An 18,030-nucleotide genomic window follows, 5' to 3' on the forward strand; every position below is an offset into this window, starting at 1 on the left:
CTGGGCTTAAGGACAGCAAAGCATTGAACTGCAAAGGCAATCAGGCAGAAAGAAGCGCCTCAGAGATATCCTGCAGTTTCCACCTCTGGAAATTCAGAAGCCCCAGGTGGATAGAGCCTTGAGCAGCCTGTCCAGATGCTGACCCCAAGTGCTTGGAACTGAAGACTGGGCTAGAGGCTTCCTGGAGTCTCTGCCAACCTAAACCATTCTTTGAGAATGGAATTTGAAAATCTTACCCACCTCCTCCCCAAGCTATAGCTTGCAGGCTCTTTCACCACTGAATGAAAGAAGGATGGGAGTACTCATCTGGACTTCCCAAGCTCATCTTAACCAAGGAAAACTTTTGCAAGTCAGGTATCCACTGTAATCAGAAAGGAGCAGGCAGGAAGCTCTGTAATCAGCAGGTAGGAAGCTCTGATGCTGAGAGTACCTGAGCTTTCTGAAAACGTTCTGTGGGTTCTGGAGGCTTGTTTGAATTTCTCAGTGGTGACTCTTTCACCTGCATGAACAACAATGAGAGATACTGGCCTAGGGAGGGAATTGCAGAATTCTCTTGAGGTGGAAGTAGAGGGCTGTGGGAAGCCCCTGAGACTGCCTTATGTGGGACATGGTATATATAGTCCTGGTTTTGCAAGGAGACCGTGTTGCCATTAAGGGCTTGTTTGTGTGTCTGCTTGTCGTAGATGGAAGGAGTTGGCTGCATTTGAGAGAAAGCACCACTCCTCCCTAGAGAGGGCGTCTGCAGTGGCGGCACAGACAGAGGAGGTATGGCAGCCTCAGAGGGATCTGCTGAAGGAAGAGTTTCCTCTGGCAGTGCCAAAGGTATGCTCACCTTGTTCCTAGGCAGCACTTGTGGGAGAGGGATTTGTCCTAGCAAGACCCGCCCAAATGCTGCTTCTGGCAGCAAGCTAAGACCAAGACTCTGCTGCTGTTGTTGTGATTCCTTTTGGAAAATGGTGCCTCCCCCCTTCCAGGTTTGCCGCCGACAGCGGCCAGCCCGCAGGGGTCTGGAGAAGCTGCTCCAGGAATTCTCTCGCCAAGGGCACACGCTGTCCCAGGTGTGCAGAGAGAAGGCGGTGCTGGCGCAAGAGAACGCTGCCCTGGAAGCCCGACTGGCAGCCATGGAGCGGGACCTACGAGGCCTTTCAGAGCAGCTGGCAGAGGCCAGGTAAAGGCAGGGAGGAGATCCTGGGCGTGACATTATTGAAGGTCTGGAATTACAAAGGTGCTGGGTATCTTGTCCGGATTTACTTCCTGCTCTGTGCTCCCAAGATGTTTCTCGGACTGAGAAGCAAAGAGACACAGGTCAAAAGAAAAGGATCCTCTGGCCTGAATATTTTTTTTCTGCCAGCTCAAGCTCTCCAAGCTCTTTTGTAGTCACATGCTCGGGACCCCTTGCACATTCCTGTGACAAGTGCAAAGCAAGCAAACTTGGCATTGAATTGAGTACCAGGGAAAGCGTACAGATGTTTGCTGAAACCAGAAGTTTCCCTCTGTTTTGCTTTCTCCTGGGGTGCATCTGACCATCAATCTTTCCTTGCCAAGTAGTTGGACATGGGATTTTCAAAATTCAAGGCTCTTCCATGTGAATGTTGTAGGTATGGTGCTGATGCTTCAGGGGAAGCTGGAGAGTCATGCTGAAAATCTTGAGACCCTTCAGAGCTTACTCTTGTGAAGTATGGTGCAGGACCTAGATCTGCTTAGAAACAGCAGCAGCAGCAGAAGGGAAAGGTCTTGTGACTTCTTGACAGTGTCTGGGGACTCTTGCTAAGCACTGAATCCTGCCCACTGTCCACCCACCTCTGTAACCAGTCAAGGTCCCTTTGGCTGTTGCTTCTTCCTTTTTAAAGAGTGCCAAGATATTTGGGCACTGCTTGTTTAGTTAGTCAAAAATAAAGGAAGTGAGTGGTCTTGTTCATCAAATTCCAGTCATTTAAATGGCAGGAAATGGTCCATCCCCCTGAGACAGTTCTTCTTCAGATAAAAACCTACTTCTGCTTTCCTACTCATGCTGTTGGAATCTGAGGGATTCACTGTATCGTTTGGTGAATTCCCTTAGTCCCTTTTACTCAGAGAGTGCCTGGCGAACAAAGAAACGATACGTACACTAAGAATGGCATGAAACATGGACGAGTCAGCCAGGAGTGCCCTGTTCTGTCCCCTGCAGAGTGACTTGGGAGTGCTGATGAGCTCAGGGCAGTGAGCAGAGGCTGGGCTTTTGCTCCTTTGCAGATACTTGGTGGGCGTACGCGTGTGTGATAGGTCGGGCAACAGCAATTTGAGCTCTGGCTGCTGAGATCAAACTCAGCTGGGCTAGGTCATGAGGAAAGGCTGCCCAGTCACCTGGAGGACCTTGCTTTGCTATGTAAAGTGGTAAAATAGTCCTGCTCTATCTGAGTTTCCACGCATGCCATTTTCCATACTAAAGCGTAGGGACCTTAAGGCACATCTTTCTGGAGAAACTGCCCCTGTGTGCCAGGAACAATTGCTCTTCATGTTCACAACTTGTAGGTCAGAGAAGGAGAGCCTGCAAAGCAGCCTGCTGGAGGCTCAGCAGCACATATCGGAGCTGGAGATCGCCAGGAGCCGTGTGCAAGCCCAAGTGCGCGCAGCCACGCAGGCCAAGGAGGCGATACTCGGTGAGAGCCTCGTGCGCTTGGTTTCTGCTGGTGGCCCTGCCCTGTGCAGTTGCTCCCAAGCCAGCTCTGTCCGCAGGGCTTCTGTGGAGTGAAGCAGCTGAGGGCAGGGCCCTCCTTGCCTGAAACTGAAAGGGCTTAAGGTCAGTAGATTCCTCTGCTTGTGTAGTCTCTGATTCTGGCTGTGTGTCATGTTTGCAGAGGATGTGAGGGGCCTTCGTCGTGAGCTGCTAGCTGTAAGATCTCTCAGCCAGCAGCAATGTGAAGACATGGCTCAACAGCTCCGCTGGGCAGAGGAGCAGTGCAGGAAGGCTCTGAGACTCTGGCAATCTGCTCAGGAAGCAGAAAGAAGGCAGCTTGTGCAAAACCTGGTAAGAAGCAATACACAACTAAAGATTTCAGGCAAGTTTGTAAGGCTGGCTTAGCAGTAGAGCGGCCTGAGTATGTGACATGGCCTCAAGCATCAGGTGTGGGCTACACCTTCGTGAGCCAGGCAGCAGGGGGCTTCAAGGGCACATACTCAACAGCCTGGGAAGATCCAGAGGCCAATGCTGGGACAGTATATGCAGCCACAGGTTCAGGATGGGCATAAGCCAAGTTCCCCAGGAGGCTGGGTGGTCACCACCCAAAGCATGGCAGCGAAGGGGCAGGATCTTCCCCACAGCCTTGTGCCATGCAGCAGACTGCTGCTGACCTTGCTTCTAACAGCAGTCCCAGCAAGTGGGCTCCTTGCTTTCTGTCCTTCCATGGGGGACAGAGGCCTTCCCTTAGAGCTTGAAGCCGATGCAACAGGCCCCATGGTTCTGGTATTTCAGCTGGTGGCCTGCCTTGTGACTGGGTCATCGAGGTATGCTGGCCTTGTCCTCATCCCGCAGTCCATCTGTAGCTCTTCCATGCTCAAATGGCAGGGGCACTTGGAGAACAGAGCCTCTGAGAAGAGGCAGAAATCCTGAGGAGAGAGGGGCCAGAGAACAGGGAGCCATCAGAGCAGGGGAGGGAGGTGGCATTTCCTTCCTGCCACCTGCTGACACTCCTGCTAACTTTTGGGTAGGAACAGCATTGCTAGAGGGCAACGGGGGGTAAGGACTACTTGCAGGCACTGGAAGCACAGAGCCTGGCAGGCTCCAGCATTGAGCACCAGGAAGAACAGCTAGCATGGAAAGGTTAGATCTGGGTAGAGAAGCAGAAGGGAGTAGAGGAATAGAAGTGCTTTTGTGCCTGGAAAAGAGATGGAATCTGAGCGTGATGGCATGTGCCTGTAAAATTTCTTTTGACCAAATATCAAGGACAAGCTGCAGGCAGAACTGCAGGAAGCTCAGAGGAAGATGAAGGCAATGGAGAAGAGCCACCAAGAAAACATGGAGAGGATGCGCAAGGTCCTGCTGCAGTACAAGCTGGCTGAACTAAAGCAGGTGAGTGAAAGAACAGGAGGCACTGCAGTCACTCCATGAGTGGTCTCTGCCCTTGTTGCCTTTGCCCTGCAGAGCAGCAGGTGGATGGGGGCAACGTGTCTGACTGCCACGCTCTGAGGTCTCCATGGCAGCTGGTCAGTAGGACACTTACTGGGCCACTGAATCTCAGCTGCTGCCCTAGGCAGCAGGGCTTGTGCTTTGGCCGCTGGGCCAGCAATCCTGTGAATGTATTTCTGCTGGCCTCTTAGAGCTCGCTTTGTGTTTTGAGGGGTTTGTTCAGGTGAGCATGGAGACCCACACAGATTCTGAAGCACTTGTCCCTGTCCATGGTGAATGCAGTCCTCAGAAAGGGGTGAAATGTGCAGTTGTTCTTTCCCTTTCCCAGTCTCTACTATGGCTGGCTGTGACAAGCTCTAGTCTCGGACTGCTGTTTGGGTTGTCCTTGAGGAGGAAGACTTGACAGCTCAGCTTGCAGCCTAACACCAGTGTTGTTCCTAAGGGCTTGCCTTTGAAATGCTGTGTCTGGGGCATCTCTGCCAGGCACCTCTCTGACACAACCAAATTTCTTGTCCCAGATGGAAGCAGGATCTGCCATCAAAGCTGCCGCTGCAGCTGCATCCTCGGAAGCAGCCTCCTCTCCGCAGCCTGAAAACCGGAGCATGAGCAGTTCGCCCCGCTGGAGCCAGGAGAGAGAGAAGCAGTTCCTGAAGCTGCTGAGTACGTCCTGGGGATTTCTTGTGCAATCGAGCAGTGTATTATAGCATGAGCTGTAGCACATGTTCCTCCTCACTCTGGTGTCAGACAGACATTTTGGACTCCTTACAGAAGCCAGGGTTGTTCTTGGGGGCAGCCAGGGAGCACTTGGGGCGTTTCTCTTGCCTTTGAGGAAAAAGCTGAGAGTGGGAGGACTTTGCCTGAGCTTCCCTGTGCAGTAAAGACAAAAGCAGGGATTGTGTCCAGAACAGCAGTAGGCTGTGACCTAGCCAATGACTCAGGGAAGGTGTGTGTGCTAGTCTGGCCAAACTGATCAGAACATTTGGCTTCCTAGATTCCCTTTAGACTCCTGACTTGTCACCAGGTACTGGAGACAAAACACTTTGAAGAAATTGATTGGCTGTGTGGCTGGTTTAATAATGGTGTTGTTTTCATGACTGTCAATACTTCTACTATTCTTTCTATACTGTGGTTTGATAAGAATTTGACATTTTGGTTAGCCTGAACTCTTTGAAGAGAACATCAGGCAATAGCACAAAGAAGAGAGGAAGAGATCTTTTTCAGTACACCCTACAAGTTAAAAAGTTACATTCTTAGAACAATCCCAATTTATCAGAGAGGAAGAGTTGTTTTCAAAAAGCCCCAAAAAAGGAAAACCAGGACACATTTGTTACAATCCCTGTTTAATATTTAATTCTGTGCTTAGGAAGATGCATCAGAGACACACATCTGTGTGGCGTGGTCAGATAAAAGTGCTCTGAGGCAATTCTCAGAAGGAAGCCTGCAGCCTCTCTGCTGCATGTTCCTCCAGTACCAGGCACTTTGTCGCTGCTTGTGCCCACCTGGTAAATATTCTTGGAATACTGAGCATTGGCCTCAATCCCTGCACAGATTCCTGCACTCCAGGAAATCACACCAAGGCCTTAATGACTCTTCAGTAGAACTGAATTGCTTCTTACAACTAGGAAGAGCTGCCAGTGCAGTGCTGTCAGAGAATATGGGGTCAGGTTATTCAGAACAGGGCCCAGTTGACTCAGTGTCTGCCATCAGCTGTTGGGACAAAAGGTGGATTGATCGACTCCTCCGTGGGTCTGAATTCAAAGACAATCATGTTCTGTCTTGAGTGGGGTCAACTGTAGCAGCGAGGGGGTTTAGATGGTGGTTGCTGCTACCTATTTCCCAAAAGGCATTTCCTGTGGAAAAGCCACTTGGGTAAGCATTCAGGAAGGCAGTCAAGTCCACACACACCACACTCACCACTGCAAGCTCAGTGCACCAAGGCCAAGAGGCCTTTTAGAAGGTCAGCTCCAGCAAGGTTTATTTGAGCACGCCAAAGGGGAACTAGAGACAAAAGATGAGCCATGTCCTCTGCACAATGTTTAAGTAAGGCCTGGTGCAGTGGCGGTACCAAAAGGCAGGGCAAAGGGAATTGGCTCTCAGGGAGGAAAGGGCCATCCACCAGGGGCCACACAACCAATGAGGAAACAGGGAAAGGAGAAAGCTGGGAAAGTTGGGACATTCCCCTCAAGGCAGCCCTTCAAAGGAGTATGGGAGAATCAGACTCTGTACAGGCCAGAGCTGCCTGTCTTGCTGAGGCTGCTGTTGCTGCTGTTCTCGTTGATGGTATTGTTAGCCAAGCGACCATAAATTGCTTAAAGCCCCAGAGAGTGGAGCTGGGTTTCAGATCTCCTGGAAGTCAGGATCTCTGTTTTGAAGTTTGCTTCTTGCATTTTGTTTCTTTCAGGGCATGTGGTGAGTGTGGGAGATCCGGAGAAGAAGTATGCCAGGTGGAAACGTATTGGCAGTGGGTGAGTGCAGCCACGCTGACTTCTGCAGAACCACAGGCCAGGAATTTTGGTGGTGCAACATCACATGTAAAGTTAGGAGAGATGCAAGCATCTTCAGACCTTGGCTCCAGATTGTCCCTGTCTCTGTACTGTGGCAGTACAAGGCATCATCAAAGATAACCGAATGCTGACAATGTCTTGGCTGCCTGAAGGAGCAGGACCTGGAAGCCCTCCTGTCCCTCCAAGATGTAACACCAGTTTGCCTGTTTTCCAAGGATACATGGTTTTGTATGATTCAAAGCCATATGGCCAGACTCATGAATGAAAAAAACCTGAGAGAGCAGCTTCCCACCTGAGAGCTGTCAGATAACAGCTCTCAGTAGAATTTCTCAGCTGTATTGTGCTGGAAACCATATTCGGTGGCCAGGAAAATAAGAAAGGCTGTGTGGCATTGCCTGAGTTTGGCAGGTAGGATCAAAAGAGAGCGGTGAGAAGGCCCAGCAGGACTGTGTGTCTCATTGCCTGGAAAGGCACACCACAGGCAAAGACACAGGAAGGAAAAGGCAAAGAACAGCCCCGCATGCATCATCTAGTGTGTACATTTGAGATTTGTAGCAGCCCTTTTTCTTCCTGTTGGACCCAGCTTTTCTCTTGGACACTCTGCAGGGCAGAGGGCTACTGGGCTGCTGGGCCATTGGCTGAAGAGCAGACAAACCCCGGTGTTTTAGAGGCACTGCAGGCAGCAGAGAGCTCCTGCCTGGGCTGCCTTTTGCTTCTCAGCACTGAACAACTTCTCTGTTCTTGCCACTGCTCTGTTTCTAGGGGTTTTGGCACTGTTTATAAGGCCTTCAACGCTGCCACAGGACAAGCGGTAAGTGCCCATGCAGATTTTGCAGCTCTTGAGTGCTTTCCCTTGGCATGTGATTTGTGGCCAGAGTTTTGGGCCGCCTGTCTTTGCTGCAAAGGCTGTCCCGCAGGAGCATCCTGTATAGAGGCTGGCTGCAGAATGCATTTTGGAGAGACTTTGTCCTTTCCGCTTACCTGAATGGATGTGAAGATGGCAGTGGCGTATTTCCGTAAAAGGACACCCTAGCTTGGACTTACTGGATAAATATGCATAGATTAGCTGATGGCAAGAGCTGTCATTCTGGCCCAATTCCTCTTAAGGCCAGGTTCAGAGACAGATAGTATTTCCCATTGTTTTCCATCACGTGGTTCCGTTTGAAAATATAATGCCAGACCTAAAGAAGGAGAGATCTTGTGTCGAGCACAGTTTTGCCTTTTACTCCTAGGGAACCTAGTTCACATACACAGACACCCACACAAACACAAACACGAACAGATAAATGAGAAGTTGATGAAGAGCCTTAAGTAATACATCCTTGTGTTGATCCTGTGTTGGTGACATTTCACTATGGAAATGCTGTTTGTACTGAAAGGACATGGAGGTGTCTTAAAGAATCACGCTGCTCTTTGAGGCTAAAAGTTCAGAGTTCAGAATTCTGGTTTTTGGCTCTCAGGAAATACATTCCATCTTCCTGACTAGTAAGGAATTAGATAAGGTAGTTCCTTCTCCACCAGTGGTGCTGAGATCAGGTACTTCCCTTGGAGGGAGGTCCACGAGGTGTCCGAAAGCCCTAAGCCCTGTACTTAAAAGCTGGGATGCATCCATCGTGTACCATAAAGAGGGTTATTCATTGCTAAACACATGAAATAATTTCAAGTCTAAGCCATGGTCAAGATTGACCTTCAGAGTTATAAAACCCAAACTGCAGAAGTTAGGATGTGCTAAGATTGTATCTTTACTTTGAGTCGCTTTGGAGTTCTGTTTTGGACAGCATTTTCCCCATCATGTTTGTGCGTGTTTATTTGGCACACAATAGGAATGGCAGCTGTCGCTGAAACACTGCTCAAAGCCCCTAGAAATGCTACCACATTTTCAGTGGTTTCAGTTTGTCTTCACAGGACCAAAATTACTTTTGGCTTGCAAGACGTGTGCAAGTGATAGTAGTAGTGCTAAACAAAGTCTATTTGAGAAGTCTGGGGGTGCAGAGAGTGCTGTTAGCGCTTTGTGGTTGGTGGTCTAGAGTCCCTTTTGACCAAGGTGACAAGGCATCCAGGCCTGTGAGTGCACAGAGAAAGAGGCTCTGGTGATGTCTGTCCCTAAGAGCCTTTAATGTCATCGTAGGTGGCCGTAAAGCAACTTAATCTCCAGCACCAGGGCTGTGAGGAAGTGTTAAAGGAAATCCTGGTCATGCGAAAAAATAAGAACCCCAATATTGTCACCTACTTTGAAAGGTAAGTAGTTCTGGCAGAAAATGGATCTTTCAATGAACATCAATCCACTCCTGTATTAGACATGGGAGGAGATTGCATTTTGTTGCCAGGAATGGTTCCTGGCATAAACAGCTTGAAGATTGATCTCAGAAACCTGGCTCTCTTACTAAGGCAGCAGCCTGTATGTTCACTGGCTGCATGTTGTTTTGCTCTTTTGGGACGTGATTTTTTCCAAGTGTCAGAGGAGAAGTGCTGAGAAAGCATCCGCGAAATTATTTCCCTTGCGCTGTTCCCACTATTTTCCATTGCCTTGCATGCCAAAAGACTAGCATGGGAGTCACTTGCAAGGTCGCCAATAGTTTTTCCTGTTTCTGACTGTTCTTCCTGCAAGGTTTTCCAAAGGGTGATGGCAGTGCTGCACACCCACCTGCCCTGAGTAAAAGGTGTGAAATCTGTGTCTCCTTGCTGCTGGAGTTCATGGTGCAATTTGTGTATGAAGATGAGGAAGCAGCAGTGGGATATGTCCACTTCCAGATTTATCTTTGCTCTCACAAAACTGCCTTTTCCCCCTGCTTGCCACCTAAGCCGTCTCCTTTTCCGTGGATTTGCCTTGCTCATTGAGGCGGCACAGTTGGCAGGCACTGGGTAGCCTGGCTGGAGTGTGAATTCATTTGATTCTGTCTTCATTTAGCAGTGACCTGGAAACAAAACTCAGCTGTAGTCTTTCTTCCATACGGCAATTTAGCTGTGCACATTCATCTCCATGCTGTTGCTTTCATCTTGCAGCTACCTTGTCAATGAGGCTGTCCTGCTGGTGTTGGAATATATGGATGGAGGCTCCTTAGCTGATGTGGTCTGCATGAGAAGGATGGCTGTAGGACACATAGCAACAGTGTGTCGGGAGGTAAGGGATCCCGCTTGTGCTTGGGATGGCTTGCACGGGCTCGTCCTTGGAAAGCGTGGCTAAGGCAGAGATTCCATGTTCAGAGTTTTCTTTCTGGGTTGCTCTTATGCTTCAGAGAAGAAGGAGCATCTGCACTGAACTGCCTTTAGGTGTCCTTGCCCTTATGGTAGTCTGTTCTTCACTCTTATCTACCATTGTTGAACTCCCTGTCTCTTTTTCATTTTAATTTTCTGTTCTGCCCTGTTGCTCTCCAAGCCTTTATCCAGAACCTTTCTGCATTGCCTGCTTTGCCTGTAAGCACAAAGGTGCTGGTGTGTGAGTATAAAACCAGTGGCAAAGCCAAAGAGAGACTCATCTGTCACAGGTCTCCAGAGACGGCATGGTGCTTGTTGCTGAACACTGACAAATGAGCTACGTCTAAGTCTTCTGTTAAGGCAGCCATAGAAGCCCTGTCCTGCAGTCTCCCACCCAAGAGTGATCCCCTTTGTACCCAGTGCAGGGACTTTTTCTCCTTTGGAAAACCGTTCTTCGTCCTCTAGAGGGGAGAGCGCATCCACTACAGCAGTGGTCATTCTGACTGGCTTTGCAGGGGACAGTCTCGAGGAGAGACTGATGTTTCCCCCTCAAAATCTTATGTGCCTCCTTTGGAAAGATCCTGCTCTCCTAGTGTTGCAGCAGCAAGCTCTTCCTCTTGCCAGCACTCACTGCTCCTTTGAGATCTGGGAATCTTCAGGAGCAGCCTCCTTTTGCGAGTGATGTGATCAGATCAGGGTAACTTTTGGCCTCCCGTTTCTTTTTTCTCTTGCAGTGCCTGGAAGGCCTGGCTTTCCTTCATGCCAACCAGGTGATCCACAGAGACATCAAAAGTGACAACATCCTTCTGGGCCGGGATGGCTCCGTCAAGTTGGGTGGGTATTCCCAGTCAGGCGCAGCTCTCCAGGGAGGTGGTGTGGGGCTGCTTGGGAGTGGCTGCCGGGTGCCAGCAGTTGGTGCTGGTGAGAGGGCAGGGAGCACTCTGCAATGCCAGGGTGCAGCTGTATGGTGCTGAGTGGTCTAGAGAGCAACAAGGTGTCAAGAGTAACTTTGGTTTGTGTGTGTTCCTTCCAAAGGGAGGGAGTTACAGTGTAAAAATTCAGTGCAATGAGGATAAGCCACTGTGGAAATGGTGGGTGGGCTTTTTACATGGACAATTGCCCATGTCCTTGGCCGCAGCCCTGAGGAAAGAGAGCCCAGCTGCGTTTGCAGTTCCATTCAGCACTGCATTCTGGGACTGAGAGTGAGGAACCCTTTTCCTTGGTTTCCTACTTGAAGCAGTGTTTGTTTTTCTCCTCAGCTGATTTTGGCCTCTGTGCTCTGCTCAGCCCTGAGCAGAGTAAACGGAAGTCGATGGTCGGGACCCCCTGCTGGATGGCACCCGAGGTGGTGAGAGGAGAGCCATACGGCCCCAAAGTGGACACCTGGTCCCTTGGCATCGTGGGAATAGAAATGGCCAAAGGAGAGGCTCCTTATATTCGGGAAACCAGTGACAGGGTAAGGTGCAAATAGGCTCAGATAGCTGTGCCCGTCTGGTCCCTGTCCATTAGACAAAATCCCATTCCCACAGCTTGAAGTGGCTTCCACCAGGGCCCAATTCTAAAAATTTTCCTAGGGCTCACATCAGCTGTCAAGGCAAGACCTGGTGCAGCTTGGAATAGCTGGGGCTGCACTGGGACTTTCTTCCTTTGGGAGAGAAGGCTCATCTCTAACCGTCTGCAAAGGCAAGAACTTGCCACTGCAGACTAGAGCTGAAAAGATGGGGTCTAGGTGAGCCCTGAAGGATATGGAAGAGTCACGTAGAGTCTCATGTTTCCTTTTGCTTCAGGCTAATTACCTGATAGCCAAGCGAGGGGTGCCAAATCTGCACAAGCTCAGGCTACCCCCTGGCTTGTGTGAATTTCTGGGCTGCTGCCTGCAGATGGATGCGGACAGGCGAGGCTCTGCCAAGGAACTTCTGCAGGTACAAGGCAAAGGGGCTGCCGGACAAACAGCTGTTGCTGTCAGGGTTTGCTCCTCAGCAAAACTCCAGGGAATGAGATGGGCCCCCCACGAAGTAACCTCCACTCCAGTTGGTTTTCAAATGGGAACCAAGTAGGATCCAAGAGTGCTTGAGGTTTGAGAAGGGATCAGTGAAGGTCATCAAGTCCAACACCCAAGCAACCAGCAAGGACATCTCCAAGTAGATCAGGTTGCTCAGAGTCCCATCCAAGCGGACCTTGAATGTTGCTGGGCTTGGGGCTCCTCCCAGCTCTCTGGGCTGTTTGTGTCAGTGTTCCAGCACTCTCCTCATGAACAGTTTCTTCCTTAGAGCCAATCTGAATCGAGCGTCTTTTAGCTTAAAAGGGTTCCCTCTTGTCCTCTTGCAATTGGCCCTGCTCCAAGATATGTCCCCATTGTTCTTAGAAGCCCCTACAATTATTGAGAGGTCTCTTTGGGGTTTGCTCTTCTCCAGGCTAAACAAGCCCAACTCTCACAGCTGTTCCTCAGAGGAGAACTCCCACCTTCTGGTCATTTCTGTGGCCCTCTTTTGCTCTCGGCTGGAGCATTCAGGTTTACATGGTAGTAAAGGAACTGAAGTATTGCAATGCCAGGGAAAGGGAACTTGAAGAACACAATGAAAGCAATCCCTGCCAAGTGGTTTTAGATTGATCTGTAAAAGGCAGGGGCTTTGCGGGGGCTCACTGGGGGCATCCGAAGGCACCCAGCTTGTCCCTCCCAGCCCACTCTTAGAGGTTTCTGCCAGCCAAACGGGGACAGCTGTGCAGGATTTGTGCCAGCCCCATGTGCTGCCTGGCCAGGTCAAGACAATGAGAACGGCTGTGGCTTTGCTGCCAGGTTTTGTGGCAAACAAGGAGCTGGTGACCGGGCCGCTTCCTTGCCTGTGCCTGCTGTGAAGGAAGATGCCAGCCAGCACAGGAGGGGGGGCATGCCGAGGCAGACGCCGCTCTTCCTGCAAGCCAGAGCTGAGCACATCTGCGCCCTGCTGCTTGTGTCCTTGCTCCTGGCTTGCTGCCGTAAACCTGCATGTCCAGCATCCTGAGAACAACATGTGGGATCAATACTTTTCAGAGCTCTTGGGAGTCTCTTGAGGAATGCCTTATGCTCCACATCTCCCTTGGACACCCATATAGCCCATGTCTCAAATATCAAAGAGGAGTAAAAGAATAAGTCTGTAGACTTTCCTGAAAGGAACAAAACCTTTGGACAGCAAGCAGCAATCCCTCAGTGATATCAGGACCAAAATCCCAGGAAGTGATGACACCTTGAGGAATGGACTAGTGCACTTCTGGGCCATGTTTCCTGCAATAGCAGCATCCTGGACTGCTGAAGGCAGATTGGCTGATGGTGCTCTCAGTCCGATGTCTGTGTATTTCTGGGGGCTAGATGAATTCAGCTTGACCCTGTTAGGAACTCAGATTTTAAAAGAATGGTTCCTTTTTCCTTTGTCTCTTTTAATTTGGGTTGTTTTGTTTCTTTTTCTCTTTGGGCAGCATCCATTTCTCCAATCAGCGGAGCCTCTCTTAAGCCTCTTCTGACCGGCTGATTGCTGTCATCCCTGCAGCAAAGTAATGCAGGAAGCAAAGGTGATGACAAGGCCACTTCAGCACTTGGAGACCAGAGCCTCTGAGAGCAGGCAGAAATCCTGAGGAGAGAGGGGCCAGGAAACAGGCAGCCATCAGAGCAGGAAAGCAGGCATCTTCTTTTCTCCCACCTGCTGATCCTCCATCTGAATTTCTGCTTAGGATAGCATTTCTGGAGAGCACAAAGTCACTAGTGATGTGCACTTTTCAGGTGGGTGGTGTGAGGCATGAAGCTTCCACTGATTTTTTGGGGCAGCTTGGCTGGGACTTCATGTGCAAGTGCCTTCCTCCCCTCACCAGGAGCCGGAAGGGCAGCGTTTGGAGGCACAGCAGCGGCTGGCACAAGGGGCAAACTTCCTTGCAGAGGTACAGAAGGAGCAGGAGAAGAGGCTGCTTGAGATGAAGCAGGAAGTTGCCAGCATGCAAGCTGTACAAGAAGAGGTATGAAGCAGAGCAAGTCAAAAGGCAAAAGGTGTAAAAAGAGAGCTTGTGTGTTGTTTTGGACTCCTCTGCCCTCCTTATGGGCACTGTTTCTCTGGACACTGTCTGTCAGGGTGGCATTGTCTCTTAGCTGGCCCTTGGGAAACAGTGCTGGAGAGACCTTGGTGCCAGGAGGCGGGAAAGCACCGGTCAGGTGAGAGGCTACCAGAGTGCAGGTTTGAGGAAGGCAGGGATGGTGTTTCAGGCCCAAATGGAATGGGGAAGCCAGAGCTTTGTCTCAGAAGGAGGGAGGTCCCACAGGAACCCCCCTGCAGAGCCAGGCTAGAGCTGTGGGAGCGGGCTGGCTGAGGAGGTGCCTGAAGCTGCTGAGTACGTCCTGTGTATTGTTCTTTGTCTGATTGAGTAGTGTATGGTGTGTGTGCCTCAGCATGAGCTGTAGCACATGTATCTCCTCTCTTTGGTGTTGGGAGAGACATTTTGGACTCCCTTCAGAAGCATTGTGGTGCTTGGATGCAGGCAGGGAGCACTTGGGCGTTCCTTTTGCCTTTGAGGCAAAGGCTGGGTGTGGCTGGGCTTTGCCTGAGCTTTCCTGTGCAGTAAAGTCAAAAGCAGGGATTGTTTTGTGAGTAGCAGAAGGCTGTGACCTAGCCAATGTGATGTTGTGTGTGCTTGTCTGGCCAAACTGATGAGAACAGTTGGCTTCCTAGATTCCTTTCAGACTCCTGACTTGTCACCAGTCATTGGAGACAAAATACTTCAGAGAAATTGCTTGGCTGTTGTGCTGGTTTAATCCTGGTGTTGTTTACTAAGACTGTGCTTCTCTTATTCCTTCTCCAGACCACGTTGGCCCCTTGCCGTCTAAATCCCCACTCTAAGGACTTTTCAAATGAAAACAAAGGAATGGAAACAAATGACCAGGACCACTTCAGGATTGCTTTTTGCAATGGCAGCTTGGAGCTGGACTCACAATAGTAATCCTATACAAGCTCAAGCCTGTTGGAAGATTCCCTTCCTTGTCAGCCAGGGCATAAGGCTCTACACTCCCTTGAGAACTGGCCATTCTTTCTTGAAGTTGGAAAGTCCACCACCCAAAGGGCATCCTTGTTTGGTTTGGAATTGGGAACGATCTCCATCCATTATCAGCTCCAACATACACTGCCTTTGGAATGCTGCCCATTGGCCAGTTTTTGCCCAGCCGTGGACTTGGGGATGAGGAAAAAAGTGCAATTGCATTTCCATTGAAAACCCAGTGAAGAGCAGGGCAGCCTGTGAGAGACGGTCTGAAGTTCCTCTCATTTGCCTCACAACCGTCTCAAGGACAGGCATCGGGACCCTGAGGAGCCTGATGGGAATTCTGGCCTGCCGGTGGTGGATGAACGCCAAACATCCTGAGGCCCCTGAGCAGAGCTCTGGCCTGCCAAGAGATTGTTCGCAGCTGTGTCTACTGTGACTGCTCCTAGCAGGGCCTGCCAGGGGGCGAGGCGCCCCATATGCTTGAACCTGCTTGGTGACCATAGCCCAGGAATTTTGCCACCTCTTGGCCTGGTTGGACTTTTCTGGGGTCACCTTTGGTGGTCCAAAGAAGACCCGCATCTACTTTTCAGCCAGCGTGGCAGACCGACTGAGATGGAAGAAGCCTCTCTCTCAAGGACTGAGACATGAGAGCCCTATACGGAGAAGCTCCCCCCTCCCAAGGACTGAGACTGAAACCCCTAACAAGGGGGAGGTGTGTGGGGGAGCCGACCAAAAAAAAGGGACATATTTGCCTGCAAGTGTGGCCATTGGAGCAAGAAGACAATGGTCCTTGCCTACTGCTCAGAACATGGACTACCTGTTACATCTCTTCTTTATTGTCTCTTTTTCCCCCTCAACGATTTCAATAGACTTACTTCAAGATCTCTTCCCCCCTTCAGCAATGAACTTTATTAGAACCTTGAGATAACCAGAACCTTTGAGATCTCCCCTTGGGAAAGGGCTATAAGTGGGCCTATTAGCTAAGGGAGGGAGAAGAAAGCTGAGAAGCAAGAAAAAACTGGCAAGGATCTCTCTCCAAGGCTGTAAGCAAGGAGACCAGGAGAAGTGAGGAGTGGAAGAAAGACAAGGAGAGAACTTTGCAGCTGGACAAAGTATTTTTAGAAAGTTGAAGTCATTGTAACTTTTCAAGAATAGTATTATGTTGATTTATTGTGGCCAATAGTTAGGGTAAAAGAAGTCTAAAGAGGTAGGACGTGTATGAAAGGTCAGCCATGTTGGTTAATGAAGAGTTGTCATCTGAGACTGCTTGTGGTCTCTGCTTTGTGTGGGGACTGCCTCGACAGAGACACTCCCCAGAGTGACTAGGCGAACTCCTTTGGCTGGACTACGAGGACTTTGTCTTTCTATGTTTGCTAGCTATACCCCCTCTCTGTATCTCTCTCCCCCTTTATCTTTTTCCTCTCCCTAAATCTGTCTATCGCATTTGCTGTGTTCATTCAATAAAGGTGCATTTGTTTTGATTAATACTGAAATCCCCAGTGTGTTGTGTTTTGCACTCTGAGATCAGTAAAAAGAACCATCATGACTGCTCTCTTGTATGAGTGGATCTTGCCACAGCCAAAACATCCCGTGCAGATGCAGGCTTTCAGCAGAGCACATCGATGCTTTTGGTTCCTGCTCCATGTAGCTGGCACATCCCCCCTGTGACTGCCCCCCCCCAGGGGGCCATGGCTAATAGGTTCAAGGCTCTGCAAGTGCAACGAAGAAGGTGGGCATGTCTGCTGGCAGTACAGGAGAGCAGAGAGTAAAGCGCCTGGCAGGACCCTGGCCAGCAAGGCAAAGCACCTGCTGCACCTGCTCTTTTTCATCAGATAAGGACTGGTGGGTGACACCACGCTTGGGGTTGTCTGGGGCCCATAAGTCATGAAAAGTCTCTCTGCTTGAGTGGCTTTGTCCCTCTTCCTGTGCCTTGTGTTGCCCCTGTGCTCCGCCGTATTTGCCCAGGGTTGTGTAGCTGTGTGGCACAGCTAAAGTGCAGGAGAGCTTCATTTGTCTGCCCTTTGAGGTGGCTGCTCACAGCAGCCTTTTCAATCTGCAAGCTCCGTCTGGAGAGTAAATTCCCTCCATGTTTGGTCCCGGAGGCCAGGGCCTGTCGTGTGCTGTCCCAGGTGGCACTGAGGGCTGCCCGGTGCCTCAGGCTGGTGTGACCCCAGCACAAACAAGAGGAGACAGTGGCAGGTGCTTGTTTCCAAAGCCACATTATTCAGAGGCAATGCGCCGTGTGTGTCCTTTGTCCTGGCCAGCCCCAGACCTGGGAATCCGATGCTGGCACTGCTGCTGCAGCTGAAGGCAGCGAGGATTTGGTGGTTGGTTTCCATCCCAGCAGAACTGGTCACTTATGAAGCCGGGTGCTGATGGTACCCTGAAGATCTCTGAGCTGCATGGCTGTGAGGGAACTGTCCCTTGTTGTTATTCTCCATCAGGGAAAGCTGTGCTTGCCAGGTTTGAGTCAAGAGAGCAAACAGGGACTGAGTGAGTCTCTTCTATCTGTGTCTGCTAAGAGCAGTGACCTTTGAGATTAAGTGGCACAAAGTCAATTGCTTGTGGTCCCTCTGTGAATCCCCATGTTTGGTAATGCTGCTTCTTTGGTAAATCTGCCTGTAGCACAGTAGCAGGGCAAAAAGCCTCTGCACTCTGCAGGTGCTATAAGCTGCCATTGATGCACACAAAAACTGTATGTTGTCTTTATGAGGAAGAGAAGAACTGGTTTAGCAGTGAGAGACATGGAATTATTCCTCTGATCTTTCCTTCTGTCTCATATAGGCAGATCTCTGTGGGTCACAGGTGTGCTCCTGACTGGAAGCAAACGGGGAAATCCTTGGCACCATAGCCTGGTGGGGGCCATGAGATGCAGGGACCGAGCAGGAGCCTGGCCCTGGATGGGCTCACCTGCAAAGTGTGGGCAGGCTGTGTCTTGGAGGTAGGTGCCACAGGCAAATCCATCAGTTTTCCCTCTCCGGTGGCCAGGTCACGGAGGATGTTCTCCGGTTTGATCTCCTAGTGCAGGACCCCACAGCTGATGCAGTGATGCACGGCCTCAGCACCTGGAGGAACAGCCCCTGCACCACCTTCTCTGACACGGAGCCCCCAAGGCAGAATGAAATCAAAGAGGTCCTGCGACCACTCAGGGCACTCCATCACTAACAAGAAGTTGTTAAGGAGCTCACACCAATCCGAGAGCTGAACAACACCATGGAACCCAGTGGA

The sequence above is a fragment of the Haemorhous mexicanus genome, chromosome Z (assembly GCF_027477595.1).
Source record: "Haemorhous mexicanus isolate bHaeMex1 chromosome Z, bHaeMex1.pri, whole genome shotgun sequence".
NCBI classification, from domain to species: Eukaryota; Metazoa; Chordata; class Aves; order Passeriformes; family Fringillidae; genus Haemorhous; species Haemorhous mexicanus.